The 18,283-nt window shown below is 46.7% G+C and overlaps 1 protein-coding gene across 3 annotated transcripts in view; it reads right to left on the bottom strand.

Annotated features, from left to right (window-relative positions):
• Positions 1-13,746, bottom strand: part of fbxl16 (F-box and leucine rich repeat protein 16) — a 163,145-nt gene extending 149,399 nt beyond the window's left edge. The window contains exon 1 of one of the 3 annotated variants that reach the window (XM_033040371.1): positions 13,269-13,746. The gene's annotated coding sequence lies outside the window, so the exon portion shown is untranslated. Of the gene's footprint in view, positions 1-4,629; positions 4,899-9,005; positions 9,400-13,268 lie in introns of those variants that run through there. The other 2 variants (XM_033040373.1, XM_033040372.1) reach the window with 2 other exon arrangements.
• Between the last annotated feature and the right edge of the window lie 4,537 nt (positions 13,747-18,283).

Below are 18,283 nucleotides of genomic sequence, written 5' to 3'. Positions count from 1 at the left end.
CATCAGTCACTGAAAGTAAGCATGCAGGTACAGCAGTCAGTGAAGAAAGCGAATGGCATGTTGGCCTTCATAACCAGCAGAGTTGAGTATAGGAGCAAAGAGGTCCTTCTGGAATTGTACAGGGCCCTAGTGAGACCACACCTGGAGTATTGTGTGCAGTTTTGGTCTCCAAATTTGAGGAAGGACATTCTTGCTATTGAAGGAGTGCAGTGTAGGTTTACGATGAAATTTCCCGGGATCGCGGGACTGTCATATGTTGATAGAATGGAGCGGCTGGGCTTGTATACTCTGAAATTTAGATGGATGAGAGGGGATCTTATTGAAACATATAACATTTTTAAGGGTTTGGACACGCTAGAGGCAGGAAACATGTTCCCGATGTTGGGGGAGTCCAGAACCAGGGGCCACAGTTTAAGAATAAGGGGTAAGCCATTTAGAATGTTGATGAGGAAAAACTTTTTCACACCGAGGGTTGTGAATCTGTAGAATTCTCTGCCGTAGAGGCCAATTCTCTGGATGCTTTCAAGAGAGAGTTAGATAGAGCTCTTAAAGATAGAGGTGTCAGGGGATATGGCGAGAAGGCAGGAACGGGGTATTGATTGTGGATGATCAGCCATGATCATAATGAATGGTGGTGCTGGCTCGAAGGGCCAAATGGCCTACTCCTGCACCTATTGTGTATTGTCTATTGTCTATCTACCACCATGCTGGAAAATCACTGGCAATAGCAAAGATATTAAAAGAGTAATTGTTATATTGTGGTGAAAGTGTATTGGATGCTTATTTCTGCCAACGGACAACATATATCTCTCAGCTCATGATCCCATTGGGACTCCAGTGATACATTTGGTTGAAATGTCCAAATTGGAAAAAAAAGTTATTCTTCTGACTTTTCCCTGTGTTCTTTTAACTTACTGCAAAGTTAGAACGGTTGATATGTCTCTCAGAGGAATACCTGCTTTGTATTCAATTAGCAAAGCATGAGTAAAATTATCGAAACATGTGGATTTGAAGCCTCTCGATAATAATAATAAGTTAATGGCCAAATAAGATCCAAGCCCAATAATGAAACCTCAACACTTTAGTACATTTAAATGTTGAACAGTTTTTTTTGTATCCACCCAGCCATGAAGTGCAATGTTGAAGATAGTTGAACAACAACTCCAATAACCTCTACTGAGCTAGAGTTTGTAGTTTGTGTAAAGGTGATACGAACGTGTTCTTGCTGGGAAGTAAGCAGTGCTTTCTGGACACAAATAAAACACCAAGGGATCATACATGTTTAAGAAGGAACTGCAGATGCTGGAAAATCGAAGGTAGATAAAAATGCTGGAGAAACTCAGCGGGTGCGGCAGCATCTATGGAGCGAAGGAAATAGGCAACGTTTCGGGCCGAAACGTTGCCTATTTCCTTCGCTCCATAGATGTTGCTGCACCCGCTGAGTTTCTCCAGCATTTTTATCTACAAGGGATCATACATGTTGCTGACCGACAAAAATATAAGCTGCATGAGGTGCAGAAGAAACTGCATGTCTCCGAGGAAAGTGCATAAATTATGCAGGAATATAGTGACATGGCAGCAACAAATAAAACATAAAATAAGTATTCCATATTATATGTTATAATTACAGACAGTATCAACAATGCAAGATGTAAGGCATTAAATCTAAAAACATCAAGGGTGTGCAAATTATATGATACAACCTATAATGGGAAAGGAAATGTATTGTAGGAGGGATATTCTATAATTCCTATAGCACAGTCTCTGATGGCCACATAAGATTAATTTCAACTTCTTTAAAGTAAACTATGTCGAGGATGTCAAGATGGAATCATAAGTTCATATGTGATAGGAGTAGACTTAGGCCAGTCAGCCCATCAAGTCTACTCCGCCATTCAATCATGACTGATCTATCTCTCCCTCTTAACCCCATTCTCCTGCCTTCTCTCTATAACCCCTCCCACCTTTACTAATCAAGAATCTATCTCTGCCTGAAAAAAATATCCATTGACTTGGCCTCGACAGCCTTCTGTGGTAAAGAATTGCACAGATTCACCTCATCTCCATCCTAAAGGTACATCCTTTAATTCGGAGGCTATGACCTCGGGTCCGAGACTCTCCCACTAGTGGAAACACCCTCTCCACCTCCTCTCTATCCAGGCCTTTTACTATTCGATAAGTCCCAGTGAGGTCCGCCCTCATCCTAAACTCCAGCGAGTACAAGTCCACTGCCGTCAAACACACATCATCTGCTAACCCACTCATACCTGGAATCATTTCCATAAACCTCCTCTGGACCCTCTCCAGTGGCAGCACATCCTTCCTCATATGCAGGCCCCAAAATTGTTCACATTACTCCAAATGTGGCCTGAGCAGTGCCTTATAGAGCCTCAGAATCGGCAGTGGGGTGCGCCTTAAGGACTAATAGTTCCATGGTAGGTTCATCTGATAGTGAGAATGGATTGACCATCCCTGGGGGTAACTTTGGAGCAAAGACCTCACTCCCCTCAGCTTGCTAATCCCCTTTCCCATCCAGTACCCAGGTGGTTATATGTGCCCAATGCCTGGATGGACCCTGCCATACATTATACACACCCCCTTTCTTGTTGCACTTCAACACCAATTTCTGCTATGATATATTTTAAATTGTTCATGAGCAGAAAAGTCTTCTGTATTCTGAATGTATACAGATTGAACATGAACAGGCAATTTTAATTGTATTGCTCTGACCGAGGTCAACAATGTTTCACTTAGTTTACTACATCCAGTGTCTCTCTTCTACAAAGTGATCCTTCCTACCTTTGGCGATTTAGTCAGAGGGTGGTGAATCTGTGGAAATCATTGCCACAGAAGGCTGCAGAGGCCAAGTCAATGGATATTTTTATGGCAGAGATAGATAGATTCTTGATTAGTACGAGTGTCAGGTGTTATGGGGAGAAGGCAGCAGAATGGGGTTAGGTGAGAGAGATAGATCAGCCTTGATTGACTTGATTGACAGAGTAGACTTGATGGGCCATCACTAAACAAAATATCTGCTCCATCACTAAACAACATTTCTACTACACCCTAAGTTCTAGATCCTTCATTATAGATGTTAAGGATACAAGTACCAATCTTTGCTACCCTGTGCCTAAACCAAGCCCAACAAATGGTCATAAAGACATATGCCCTCTTCCCCAACATCAGAACACACTTTGCAGCAAGGCAAAGCAGTAGAACTGGCACTCTATGATGGACAAAGGTCTAATCTGTTGAGAATTAGTGTGGTGATTGTTGTGTAGGGGGCTACCAACAGTGTAATCGAGGGTATCAGCAGAGTGTAGCCTCTATGGACAGCAGTCCGTTCCTCCCAGAAACACATAGAGGTCAGTCAATTCATTGCTGGAAATACAGGTGGTCCTCAAAGCCAACCGTGCTCCAGTGGCATGCGGCGCCCCCTATCTGCTGAAGTATCTAAACCATACAACAAGCACTTGTTACATCTTCACCAAAGCCATCCCCACGTGGGACTGAGGAATGATGTTGGACAACTCGGGGCCCAGAGGAATAGAAATTATATCTGCCCATGGAAGGCTGGAACCAAATGAAATGGGATGGGGAACATTTGAAAGAGTGCTATCAAATTAATGTCCTTAAATGCCGACCGTGACTTCCATGCTCTCAATGTAGAGAGACACAAGATGCTGGAGTAACTCAGCGGGACAGGCAGCATCTCTGGAGAGAAGAAATTGGTTCTGTCCTCTGAGTTACTCCAGCATTTTTGTGTCTATCTTCAGTGTAAACCAGCATCAGCAGTTCCTTGTGTAGGAAGGCTTTTCCCCTGACTCTCAGTCTGAAGAAGGGTCCCGACCCGAAACGTCACCCATTCTATGTCCCGCTGAGTTACTCCAGCGTTTAATTGCCACAGAAGGTAGTTGAGGCCAGTTCATTGGCTATATTTAAGAGGGAGTTAGATGTGGCCCTTGTGGCTAGAGGGATCAGGGGGTATGGAGAGAAGGCAGGTACAGGATACTGAGTTGGATGATCAGCCATGATCATATTGAAAGGCGGTGCCGGCTCGAAGGGCCGAATGGCCTACTCCTGCACCTATTTTCTATGTTTCTATGTTTTGTGTCTATCTGCAGTTCCTTCCTGCACTCTTAACGTAGATAATGTGAGATGGATTTAGTGTCGCATATCCACCCAGTCCCTCCTCCAGATGCATGCTGCCAATCACGGACTGGAGACCTTGATACTGGACCTTTGTAACATCCACCCAGCTAGACTCTGAGCCCACTGTTAGAATGAATGAAAGAAATTCAGCAGGAATGGTCACGATGTTAGAACAGCAGCGTTGGCATAAAGCACTCGATTTCATTGTCGACTCAGAGCATCATGGCGAAATATCCAGGCTGATTTGAGGTTGAAAGGCTAACCCTTATTTAGCCTCTTCCGTGTGTGTTTCCATAATGGATGAGTTGCCGAATGGAGAAGGGTCTCGACCAGAAACGTCACCTTTTCCTTTTCTCCGGAGATGCTGTTTGACCCACTGAGTTACTCCATCTTTTTGTGTCTATCTTTGTGAATTACCCACAGACTGTTTAATCACTCACGCACAAGCACACGATCCCTCCCTCCCTACCTCCCTACCTGCTCCAGCCGCCAACTGTTCGCTTCTCAGCGAAGGAGCCACGGCAGCTTACAACCCCGGCTCTTCGCCCTCTCCATCCGCCTGGCCGGGAGGTGAGTGCGGCGGTGAGCAGCTCCCACTGCCTGCTGCAGCCAGCTAGCCGAGTGCCCGTGTACACACAGCCGGGGCCCGGCGGGCAACGCCCACGCTGCCGGAGAGACCAGGCACTAGCGACACCGCCAGAGGCTGCGTGGTAAAAATAACCAGAGCCATCGGCATTGGTAAGACAAGCCCTGACGTCGCAAGATAAACGGAGCTGGGCAGAATAGGAATGAGCAGAGGTTTAAAGCGAGGCCGTCCTCCCCCCCTTCGCCTACCGAGACACACAAGCCAATCTTCACACCCAGGCAGCCCCGTTGAATTTCATATTTTAATTAAACAGAGTGCTTGTATATCCAGAGAAGAGCGACACAGGATGCTGGAGTAACTCAGCGGGACAGGCAGCGTCTCTGGAGAGAAGGAACGGGTGACTCTTCTTGCTTGTATATCCCTTGAGCGCCGTAATTAGAAACATTCTGGCAGGGAAACTGGTGGTTATTGAATGTCCGGCTGGCCCCCGAGAGAACCAGAGTGGACAAAGCTTGACAACACCGTGGTGTCCCCCGCTCCAGCGGCTGTGTGTGTGTGTGTGTGTGTGTGTGTGTGTGTGTGTGTGTGTGTGTGTGAGTGTGAGTGTGTGTGTGTGTGTGTGTGTGTGTGTGTGTGTGTGTGTGTGTGTGTGTGTGTGTGTGTGTGTGTGTGTGTGTATGTGTGTGTGTTAAAGGCAGCTGTGCGTCTGCCACATTGCCATGGCCAATCATCATGGTCTCAGTGGGAGCTCGGACACATTAATCCGGAACGGTGAAGTCAATTCAGTGAGATTAATACAGAGGGGTCTGGTGCCAATCCGCGGCGCAAATCTACCTCCCCCCACCCCCACCTCCATACTCGCTTTCTGCTGGGTAGGTCGGGGGTGGTGGCAAGATGAGAGGGTTCTTCCCAGAAATGTACCACAATAGTGGGATTAGCAACCAGCGTGGGAGCAAATCCCCCTCAGCCCCGTGTTGGAAGAGAAGGCTGAGGGGGATTTGCCCCCACACAATGCTGGAGTAACTCAGCGGGACAGGCAGCATCTCTGGAGAGACGGAATGAGTGACGTTTCGGATCGAGACCCTTCTTCAGATTGAGAGTCGGGGGGTGGGAGGAGACACACATAATGAAGGGTAAGGTGTGAAAACGATACATCAAAAGAGAAGGCGAGGAACTTGTCGGGGTGCGAAGGGGGCTCCTGGAGAAAATAAATAAGTGTCATTTCAGGCGAGAAGACATTTAAACGGAGAGCGTGTGGCCGTTTGCAAGCCCCCGGCGGGCAGCTTGTCGCCGGCATGGACTGCTGTGCTTGGGCGATAGGTGGCAGTGGAATAGGGCAGTGATTCGGACTGGGCACCATGGTAGCTGACAGCAATGAGACGTAGACATTACAAATCCCACCCAGACAGCGAGGGGATTTGCATATATTTACTTAAATACATCTGCAATAAATGCTCGTGAGAGTAACCAAACTACTGCGGAATTGTGGCTGGAAAAGCCATACATGGGTCTAACCCCAAAGCAATGCGGTTGACTTTGCAAAGGCCCGGCAGATCGTTCAGCTGAAGAACGGTTAATAGATGTTTGCCTTGCCCAGCGACGCCCGTGCCCCGGGAATGAATCAAAGGGGAGCATTGTGGCGTGAGCTGAAGAGGGAGGATGCCAGGGATGAAAGGCCACAATGAGTGTCAGCTAGACAGACGCACCGCCTGACAGCATGCACCCGCTTATTAAACGGCAGGGAACGCCATCTGGCCTCATGCTTTCAGGGACGTGCGATCTTCCACCGTCTTTCCAGACGGCTGCAGCTGCTGATCAAGCTGCTGGGTCCCAGTGACCATATCTGCCAATAATAACTAATCGGATGCGAAACAAATAAGGGAAGACTGCGTCAGAACTGCAGTGTTTCTTTGCCGCGTGGGGCTGCGCTCCCGCCCCCAGCCACTCCGCCGCAGATCCTCGCCTCAGTCGGGCACAGTCGCTCCAAGGATATTGTTGCCACTCGCTCTCTGGAGAGAGGCCGCCAATCCGAACTCTCGCTGCGGTTCACTGCCTTGATGCACTCGCTACCAGAAATTCAAGGCACTCAAAGATACGGATGGACATATACTCCCAGACTCACGGGCAGACTTATAGACCCTCCCTTTACTTATACGAACTCACAGGCACAACACCACCACATATAAACTGAGGCCACTGCCAGACTGACACACTCAAACACACACTCCCACACCCATACACAATCCCTTGGGCAGTCACTTTTAGTGATAGGGTATGAGTCTAGGAGTGTATGCGCGCACACACTCCATCAGACTCAGGCACACTCCCAGAGGCCGACAGGCTCGTTGAATCGCGGGAAAGTCCACACTAAAACATAGCCCCAGACCCTCAAACACTCCCAGGTTAACCTTTCATCCCGTGAACCACCACACACCCAGTCTCGTACACGGTGTTATACTGCCCATAATGGTTACATAATGTCACACCTTCCTGAACGAGCATGATCGATGAGGGTGGGGCAGTGAATGTTGTGTGCATGGATTTTAGTAATGGATTCGACAAGGTCCCTCGCAGTAGACTGATTCAAAGGATTATCGACGGAGGCTGGGAAGATTAGAGTGAACATTGTTTCGGGCATGGAATGGTGCAGGGGTGCTATTCTGACCGGGGTCGTTCCCAATGGTGTTCCGCAGGGATCACTGCTCGGGCCTCTATTGTTTGTGACTATATACAAATAAATTGGACGAAAATGTAGGCGCGCTGATTAGTACATTTGCAGGCAATACACAATTTGGCAGGCTTGTGGGTTGCGAGGAAGGTTGCCAATAGATACAGCAAGATATACATCAGTTGGGGATATGGACAGAGCAATGGCGGATGGAGTTAAATGCGGACAAGTTGGGGAATCGAATGTAAGGCATAAAGTAAAAGTCAGGGCACTTGGGAGCATGGATACACAGTGGAATTTTAGAGTGCATACCCATAGCCCTCTGAAAGTGGCAGCACTAGTAGATATACGGTATATTTGCCTTCATCAGTTGAGGCATTGTTTATGAGTCATGTTGGAGCTGGATACAACTTTGAGTGAGCCAGATTAGAAATATTATATGTAGTTCTGGTCATCGCATTACAGGAAGGGCGCGGAGGCTTTGGAGATAATGCAGAGGAGGTTCACAAGGATTCTGCCTTGATTAGAGAATATTTGCATTCAGGAGAGGTTGGACGGGCTTGGATAGTTTTCTCTGGAACATTAGAGGCCGAGAGACCTAAGGCCATAAGTGATAGGAGAAGAATTGGGCCATTCGGCCCATCGATCTACTCTGCCAATCGATCATGGCTGGTCTATCTCTCCATCCTAACCCAATTCTCCTGCTTTCTCCCCATAACCCCTGACACCGTACTAATCAAGAAGTATGTAGAATTATGAGAGGCACAGACAGTCATATTCGCCAGCGTGGATGAGAGGGGGAAACTTTAAAGGGCACCCGGAAGGCAAACTTGTTATAGTGAGAGGCGATCTCAAGAAGGGTCTCGACCCGAAACGCCACCTACCTATGTTCTCCATAGATGCTGCCCGACCTGCTGAGTTATTCCAGCACTTTGTGTCCTTTAGAAAGTTGTTTTTATGGAGAGGGCCCGGTGCCTGGAACACGAAGCCAGGGGCAGTGATAGAAGCAGATCTGGTAGCAACGTTTCAGAGACATTTAGATGGGCACGTGAACAGAAAATGGATACAGGGATATAGGCCACGTGCATGCATAGGCAACGTTGCATAGGTAACAACATGATCGACACAGATATCACGGGGGGGAAATGCTTGATCCCATGCGATACTGTTCCATCTTCTCCGTTCTAAGCTTATACAAGCATGTCGCCGGCCGGGCTATGGGCACATATTCCATCTGGGTTGATACTTTTTTTCTTTTGGTTATTGCTTACATTCTATTTCATTGTATGACTCATTGCACGTGCATCACAGACTGAACACACAGGCCCGCTGTTCCCACAGTAACAACCTTAGTTGTTCATCTCTACCCCACTCCGCACCTATCTATTTTCCCATGGGCATTTATTGAATTTCTTCCCGCCTTACATGACTCTCTCAGGCTGTGATGTTCACACTACAGTCTACTCTCTCTCCCTTCAACAATTGTTTACTCGTTTGCCATTCTCGCGTAACATTGTGCCCAATCTTATTTAATGAACAGGGTTACAGAAAAAACCCAAAACGTTTGCAAAAACCAACAACAATGACACTGGTCCTCACCGGATATCGATGCAGCTGGCGCATAACACGGTGAGTAATGAGAAGTGACTTCAGTTGGAGTAAGAGAAGACATACATATCACATTTCCCGGCCTTTGATGGATCGATGTCTCTCCTCGGCGAGAAAGCTGATGAAACGCAATGATACTAAAGCTCGCTATCACTTTGTAACACTACATACCGCTGTTTGTCTCTTTGCGCCACCCGTTGTACGTGGGTATGGGCTTGATTGTACTCATGTATCGTGTGACTTGACTGGGCAGCACGCAAATAACGGTTTTTTTTTTGTTTTCACTTGTTTCACGTGGCAATAATAAACCAAATGCCAATGACCAAGTCCTGCTTCTGAACGCAAGCGAGGGCAGCGAGTTTAGGTCTCCACGTTGGATAGAATCGCTGCTGCTTCAGTCTGCCAGAGGCAAAGACATTGAGAATACTCCCATCACACATGTGATCTGGTGTGGCCAGGATCCACCTTTCTTTTCTGTACATTGAAGAACCAGTGAAGGCCAGCCTTCTCACAATTTGGTCATCAGTAGCTCGGTTGGGTTAGCGATTTCCAAGAGCCTCCTATGGAAATCGCCAGTGACATTATTTTTACAACCAAGGAAGACGGCGAAAATATCCTGGAAATACTGAAAAGGCCAAAAGAAATACGGAGAGCAGATATTAAGCCAACTAGAAATCAGAACACAGTGTAGGAAGGAACTGCAGATGCTGGCTTATACTGAAGATAGACACAAAATGCTGGAGTAATTCAGCGGGACAAGCAGCATCTCTGGATAGAAGGAATGGGTGACGTTTCGGGTCCAGCCCTTCTTCAGACTCGAGTTGAATGGCTTTGATCTTTGCATTAATGCTACACGGAGTCTGAGATGCCGCCTGTCCCCGCGGAAATTACTCCAGCACTTTATGTCTATCTTCGGTTTAAACCAGCATCTGCAGTTCATTCCTACACATTTCGACCGAAGAAAGGTCTCGATCCGAAACATCAATACACGGTGGCTGCGTCGGTACCATGGAGAGCAACAGACCACAGCCTGACACATTGGATCAGAACCGTGGACAGCGCCGACACCGCGTAAACCAGGGAACGGCACACACACACACAGCACAGTGGCGTGGAGCAAGTCAGGAACAGAGCCTGTCCTGTGATCAGACCCCTGGAAATCCGCAAACAAATATCGCCAAAGGCTGGGGTGACCCTTGGTTAAGTTATGGACAAATGGTTTTCTCTGGAGAGGATCAACAGGTGGAAGCCAAATGGCTTGAATACAGAATTTCAATCATGCCCCAACACCCCTCAGCACGAGAATAGAAATAATGTCTTCGTGTAGCATTAATGAAAAGATCAAAACCATTCAACTCCATTTCCTAATTAAATTATTTAATTCCTTGTTTTAAATAAGTTTTTCAGGGGACTGAATGATTTCTCCCAGTGGCAAGGTTTGCAAAACCACGCCTGCCCGTTAAAATCTGTGAACTAAAAGGGAATTTGAACTAGATGAAAGCACAATTCTGAAGAGAATTAAAGGGTGGAATCACATAAGGTATTATCGTCGATAGAATAAAAGGTGACTTTTTATAAGCCCACTGTTAATCGGTGTGTTACGAGTCGAGTGAAATGTAGTGCACGTTTCTAGCCCTTGCCCAGGGATATTCAATAGCTTCAATAGACTTGAAGGAGACCAGTCCACTCAGTTCCTTGACCCTGTTGTACAATCGGACCACAGTGTACATTTACGCCCCATTTGTTCGTGTTTGTCCCACATGTTTTAATATTTTAAAGCTCGGTTTTGAACTGAATCCACTACCACAGATAAACCCTACCCAATAACCCTGTTATGTCTCTCTTTTTACAAATGCTGGGATATACGTTTAAGTGATATCTAGACAGGTACTTGGTGAGGATAGGTGTAAAGGGATTTGGGGCAAAAGCAGGCAATTTGTACTAGTGTAGACGGGGCACATTGGCAAATTGGGCCGAAGGGCCTGTTGCCACGTTGTGTGAATCTGACTATCAATTTGGGCCACAATGCAAAAAAACAAAAATTATTAAGCAAATAAAAATTAATAGCGTAATTGCGTATTTTATTTAGTTATGAAATAAGGGCCCGCGGATAGTGATCCATCAGAGATGAGAACCATTTCATTCTTGTGAGAAGGATTTAAAGCACGCATTTCCAGAATCTAAATCTAAACGGAAACAGGTCGCGCACTCTATTATATGCCCTTCCTTCCAACTCTAACCGGAGTCTGTTCATTGGGCGACCGGTGGGAACAGAGTAGTCCTTTCTGCACTAATAATCAACACCGTTTTCGGTCCACGGATTGAATTTCAGCTGTCACCACGGACAGATCTGACAAAACATGGCACCGAAGCTTACTGCACATATGCCGTATACCTTCAATGCTCCTATGAAACCTATTAATCCAGCGCTTCCAGAAGTATTCATTGCCGCCACATACGGAAAGGGTACAGTGAACCATGAATGCATTAACACAACAAGCAGCAACAGTTCCAGTAACCATGAGCCCCCAGCGACTAAATATTGTATAAGCCATCCCTAGACATTATGGACAATTCTGAGACCATGAACGATTTTCAATGTAGAGGACATGTATTACCCAGGTACATAGTTTACAGTTGTTGGTGGCTCTTCAGTTCTATTAAGGCAGAACAATCTTTGGTTATGACCACAGAGCTCCCAATCCATACAAATTATCAAGAGGAACCCTTCACATGTACAATTAAATAATTTAGAAACACACAATTTAAGAGGATAGATTTCTCCACTAAGCAGAATTTCAGATTCCAGTTCCTGTTGGGTTCTCTCCATCAGGCCTGATGTTAATGTTAGAAACTCCACCAGCCAACGCCCGTGTGTGTGTGTGTGTTGGTGTCTGGAACGCTATAATCTGCCCCGGACACATGGGGAAGTGAGATCCACTCAGTGGGCGCGACTCTCAGTAGCACACAACGGAAAAGTTGGAAGACTCAAAGATCTCCCGTTATTTGGCAGAGATGTGGCCAAATATGTTTAAATGAATGAAAGGAAATAAAAAGGTTACACACACCTCTTCTTGCCACGTATTCACATGATCACTCGTACGCACTCGCATGTGCTTTCCAGTGCCACATAACCCCAGTCCTAATGTACACATTCCCTACCCTACACACCCTCCCACAGGCTCCCCCTCACTCACAGACACGTTTATTTACACGCTCGGGCACTCCTCCCCACCCTGTCATCTACACACCCTCACGCCTAACACACAATACTTTCGCGCTCGTCCGTCCAAGGTCTTGTTTTATCTCTCGCTTACAGACAAAGCTCACTGACTCACGGCCCCGCGTATTGTTGCCACACACACACACACACACACACACACATACACACACACACACACACACTGATGAGACAGACGCATTGTCTCGTACACATGTACAAACACGCGGCCCGCGCCCCACACTAACACGCATCCTGCCCTCCACTCGCTGATGGTGGACAGGGTTAAATAGTGGAAACAGGGCGGCAGGCCAGCGTTGGCCATAAATAGGAACGGGAAGGGGGAGGGGGGTGGGATCGTGGGTTAGGACCTCTGTCCTATGTAGATTCACTGTCCTAGGAGATCCTAACCCACCACCTATTCCTATTTCGCCCCTTATATCACGTTCTCCACAACGTTGATACGATTTTGCCTTTAATTCTCTGATTTTTTTCCTTCCACATTCAGTTTCGCCCAATAATGAATTCAGAAGCAATATTCAACCCCCCCCCCCCCCTCGCCCAACCCCTTCCCAACCTCCACTCACAAATAAATGGTTACATAAAACCACACACACGTTACTGTTCTATCTAAGCCACATCTATGCTCACAGTTGCGTTTCAGACCTACATTTAAAATCTTCCACGTGTTCACCTCGACCATCATCTTACTCCCATGCCCATAAGGACGCTCTGTCTTTCACATTGATGCCGCCTCTGACTGCGTTCGCCCCCCTTCTCGCTCATGCAGACACACACGCCGCGCTATTCCTGCACCCCTCCCAGCGTCTACTGCTCCAACATGCCTCACACCACCCTGCACCTGCTAACGCCACACTTCCCCGCACCCTGCCTGCCTGCCTGCCTGCCTGCCTGCCGCTGATATAATCAGACCAGAACTGAGCAATCTGCCCCGCCACACAACATCACCCCGAGGAGGAACAGGGGAGGTTTCACCAGGATAACGTTTCAACGGGTGTAAAGCGTCCTCTTACCTTTTTTAGATTTTGTCTCTAGTCCATCGTTTCCTTGCCGTTCCCTCCGGAGAATATGGCGAGGGTTAATGGTATAAAATTAAGCCCGATTCCCGGCAGGGTAGCCGCCCGATCTCTCCCCCCACCTCCGTCTCACGCAAGCGCCAGGGATGGATGAGGCGTCTCCGGGATGAAGAGCAGAACAGGAGGGGGCACAACTCCTCCTGCGACGGAGCCAAAGCGAAGAGGGTGGGTTCCGTGATGGCGAGCAGAAAGAGCAGTCTTCCTTTACCCTCTCCCTCTCCCTCTCCCGCTCCAGACCCGGGCTAATGCCCCGCAGACGTGCACTCGGCCAGCCCCGTGTGGGGAGACAGCGAGCAGCAGGAGAATCAATAATTCATCTCCCGGCCTGACATCTCTCGCTCGGCACACACACTGCACAGTGGCGTCACTGCTACATTTCTTCCGGTTTCACACTCACCCCTGCGCCCATTTATTTCATTAATTTTCTTTCCGCCGCTATGTTGCCTTAAACCACAAGGCGGGGATTTAATCCATTGCGCAGGGTTCCTGCTTGGAGCTCGCTTCTTATCTTCAGCGCTTTCAGATGGGGATTTGTGTGTGTGTGTGTGTGTGTGTGTATGTATGTATGTATGTGTGTGGTTAATTGTGAACACGTCAGTGCAAAGGACCCTTCCCAGGAGGGCGAGCACTGGTATAAGGCATCCCTAGAAACCAGCGACTCGCGTGTGTGTGTGTGTGTGTCTGTGTGTGTGTGTGTGTGTGTGTGTGTGTGTGTGTGTGTGAGAGAGAGAGAGAGAAAGAGAAAGAGAATGACTGAGAGTGTGTGTGTGAGTGTGTGAATGTGTGAGTGTGTGTATGTGTGTGAATGTGTGTGTCTATGTGTGTGTGTGTGTGTTACGCTTGTCCAAGCAACAATTGCGTTCAGTTTTGTTCATCCTGTTATAGAAAGGATGCCATTAATCTGGAAATACTGCGGAGAAGATTTACAAGGATGTTGCCATGACTCAAGGACATAAACTACAGGGAGATGTTGGGTAGGCCAGGACTTTATTCCTTGAAGGCTGAAGGATAATCTCATAAAGGTGTATACAATTGTGAGGGGAATGGAATGGTGGTTGCACAATCTTTTAGATACGGTGCATCCACAATCAAGAACGAGAGGCCACAGCTATAAGGTGAGAGAGGAAGGATTTAATAGGAACCCAAGGAGCAATGTTTTCACAAAGACGGTGGTCTTTAATAAAAACAAATAGCCAGTAGTTGAGACAGGTACAATAACAGCATTTAAAGACATTTGGAAGGGTACATGGATAGGAAAAGTTTAGAAGGATTTGAACAGGGAAATGGGGGTGACTTGGATGGGCCATCTTGGTTGGCATGGAGGAGCTGGGCCAAAGGGCCTGTTTCTGTGCTGTATTTCAAATATCACTGTACCTTAATTGGTACACGTGACAATATAAGACCTTTGAAACCTTTAACACCACGACTCTATAATTATCAATCCTGTTTCTGATCACAGTAGAACTTTCCCCATCACCAAGGTTAAACTGACTTTATTCCCACATATTTAGAAAAACTAAATTTGCAAGTTTCCATCCCTCATGCACCAACTCTCAAACCAATAGCTGGACCTCTGACTAAATTCTCACCTCAACCTTGGATGCATCCCTTGTGCAAAACAATATATCCACTGTTAACGGCATCTTGTCTCTTTAGTGCCTCCTCTATATCAATTGTTATTCTGTCCAGCATTTCACTGAATATCTTCCTTTGCTGAGATTAGGAACGTTGATATACAGAGGGATCTTGGGATGCAAGTCCATAGTTCCTTGAGAGTGGCTACGTAAGTAGGTAGGGTGGTAAAGAATGTATACACCATACTTGCTGAAGAGTCAGGGCATTGTCTATTAAAGTTGGCAAATCATGTTGCATTTGTGTAAGATATTGGTTAGGTTGCAATTGGAGTATAGTGCGCAGTTCTGGTCAATGCATAGCAGGGTGGATGTAGAGGCTTTAGAGAGATTATAGAAGAGGTTCATTCACCAGGATGTTTCCTGGATTTGAGTGTGTTAGCTACAAGGAGTGGTTGGACAAAGTTGGATTGTTTTTGCCGGAGCGTAGGGGTCTGAACCAGATAGAAGTATTATGAAAGGCATAAAGAGGATAGATAGTTAAATAATCTATTTCCCAGGATTGAAATGCCAAATACTAGGGGACATAGGTTTAAGGTGAGAGGGGGATCTGTAAATATAATTTATAAGGCAATTTTGTTTTGGCACAGAGAGTGGTAGGTGCCTGGAATGTGCAGCCAGGGAAAGTGATAGAAGTGGAAATGCTAGCGACATTTGAGAAGTCTTTATTCAGTCAGGCAGGAAAGAGAGGATATGTTGTAGGAAGCAACTGCAGATGCTGGTTTTACTTATCTCTATATCTCTCTCTCCCCTGATTCCGTCTGAAGAAGGGTCTCGACCAGAAACATCACCCATTCCTTCTATCCAGAGTTACTCCAGCATTTTGTGTCCATCTTCAGAAAGAGAGGAATATGGATGTTGTGCAGGCAGATGGGACCAGTTTAGTTTGGTGTTGTGATTGAAGTGGACATAGTCAGACAAAGGGTCTGTTTGTGTGCTGTACTGTGGTATTTTAGACATTTGTAAGAGACTCTAGCACCACCATCTACCGAGGTGGAGACTAATATAACGCACTCCCTTAGTATCTCAACCTTGACCTCCATCTCCATCAGTGAATCTCCCTTTTGGTCCCTGACTGGCTGCAGTCTCACTGTTACAACCCTTTCTCTCTTCACTTGCTTGTAAGAAATCTTTCTGGATCCCCCTTTTGTGCGTGCTGCCAGTCTTTATGTCACACTATCTCCTGCCTCTTTACTTCCACTGCGAATATTCTGAAATCAGCCTGGTTCCCTCTCGTATCAACAACCTGGCATCCGTCAAAAACTCTCTCTTTTCTGCTCCACTTCACTCACTCACCTTTTTGGTCTTTCACGGAGCTCTGGGTTTAATTTCCACTCCCTGTTCCCTCACGGGGATGGGTGGACACTGTAGCTGAAACATCTCCATTTTAAAGGCCTTTCAGTGAACAATTACGGAGAATGGCACAGGAGATTAGTGATAGGGGTGGATGGGAAACTAATGTTGGCCTTTCTGAATTATTCACAGAGGGCAGTCGCTGCTGTTGGTGAAAGCTAAAACATAAATGTGGAATAGATTTTTACATTCAGTGCAGTGTTCAAGCTCACTGTTTTAATGATGGATCAGAACAAACTCAAGTCTTATCATTCAGCAGCAATGCATCATTCACTACAGCCTCAAGGAGAGAATGACAGCAGCTTTAATCTGAATCATTATTCTCTACAATGCACCCATGGTCAACCATGTTGACCTTCATGTAGATCAAATATCCAGGGAGACAAGGATCGCCCGCAGAGTGGTATGACTGCAAGCCATGTTTTTTGAGGATTATGGAAATTCTACATTGTTTTTATGTGTGGATAGTTGGCAATGGAGAGAAGAAATTCCTCTTTGCTGAATGGAGTCACATGTGGCAGAGGTGGATGGGTGGGGGCGTTTGTTGTGCATAACCACGTGGCGCAGCGGTACAGTTGCTGTCTTACAGCGCCGGAGACCCAGGTTCGATCCTGACTGTGGGTGCTGTCTGCACAGAGTTTGTACGTTCTCCCTGTGATCACCTGGGTTTTCTCTGGGTACTCCGGTTTCCTCCCACACTCCAAAGACGTACGGGTTCGTAGGTTACTTGGCCTGGTATAATTGTAAATTGTCCCTAGTGTGTCTAGGGTAGCATTTGTGTGCGGGGATTGCTGGTCAGCACAGACTCGGTGGGCCGAAGGGCCTGTTTCTGCGCTGTATCTCTAAACTAAACTAAACCAGTAGCTGATAACCTTGCACAGATTGAACGCTATTGTATGAATTTCTTCCCCACTGGCAGAATGTTTCCCGGCTAAAGTTGTGGGTGTCCGTGGTGACTTTCTACTTCAACCGATCTGGGGTTGTTTTCCCATGGGGCAAATAGACAAGCTGCAGTTGAGGCAATGAAAGTGAATGTAGTGGAGCAGAACACTTAACCTTTCTAAAACTGTGCATTTAAAAAAATATTACTCAGACCCAATGCCCATTTTACATACTTTGAATTTCCATATTGAATTAAATTGAAAGATACAGCTTGAAGACAGGCCTGTGGTGCCTTCACACCCATGTTGGTGTTGCATACCGCCTGTCACCGCTGGCTACTCGCTAGCAGCCTCACGAGAAGGTCCAGCCACAACAACTCAACAACAACTCCATGGTCAGATGCACTAATTAGCCTTATTTGCACACGGGTTATGGTTGGTGAGAATGTAGCTAGAAGGGGCTCCTGGAATTAATGTGACACGAGGTATCTGGCTCAGCTAAGTGTCATTTGTTCTTTGCTTTCTATCGTGGGATTCTGCCCACCAAGTCCATGCCAAACATCAATCTCCCATTCATACTAGTTCCGTGTTATCCCACTTTTGCATCCACTCCCTACACATTAGGGGTGATTAGCAGCGGCAAATTAACCCACAAGTCTTTAAGATGTTGGAGGAAACTGGAGCTCCTGGAGGAAACCCATGTGGTCACAGAGAGAACGTATAAACTCCACACAGACAGCATCCGAGGTCTGATTTGAGCCCAGGTCTCTGGCGCTGCGAGGCAGTAGCTCTAGCAGCTGTGCCACTGTGTCGCCCAATGGTTGGGGCTTCACATCTACCGTATATTTTGGGCCCTTGGTTGATGCCTTCTTTATTCACTTCCATTAACCGATGATTTCACAAAGTACTGTAACATTGCTGGGCATTTGCTGTAAATATGCTTGCTGGAGTGTTTGAAAGTTCCAATGCGGTATGATTCGATGTTCGTGTCGATGCAGCACTGTGTTCCATGCTGTTGGATGTTGCAATTTGATTCACGTTTGGAACAATTGGAACCAAGGAGAAGTTTCCTGCTTGTTCCATTGGA

The sequence above is a fragment of the Amblyraja radiata genome, chromosome 22 (genome assembly GCF_010909765.2).
Source record: "Amblyraja radiata isolate CabotCenter1 chromosome 22, sAmbRad1.1.pri, whole genome shotgun sequence".
NCBI classification, from domain to species: Eukaryota; Metazoa; Chordata; class Chondrichthyes; order Rajiformes; family Rajidae; genus Amblyraja; species Amblyraja radiata.
This window is presented reverse-complemented; position numbering and strand designations above follow the sequence as displayed.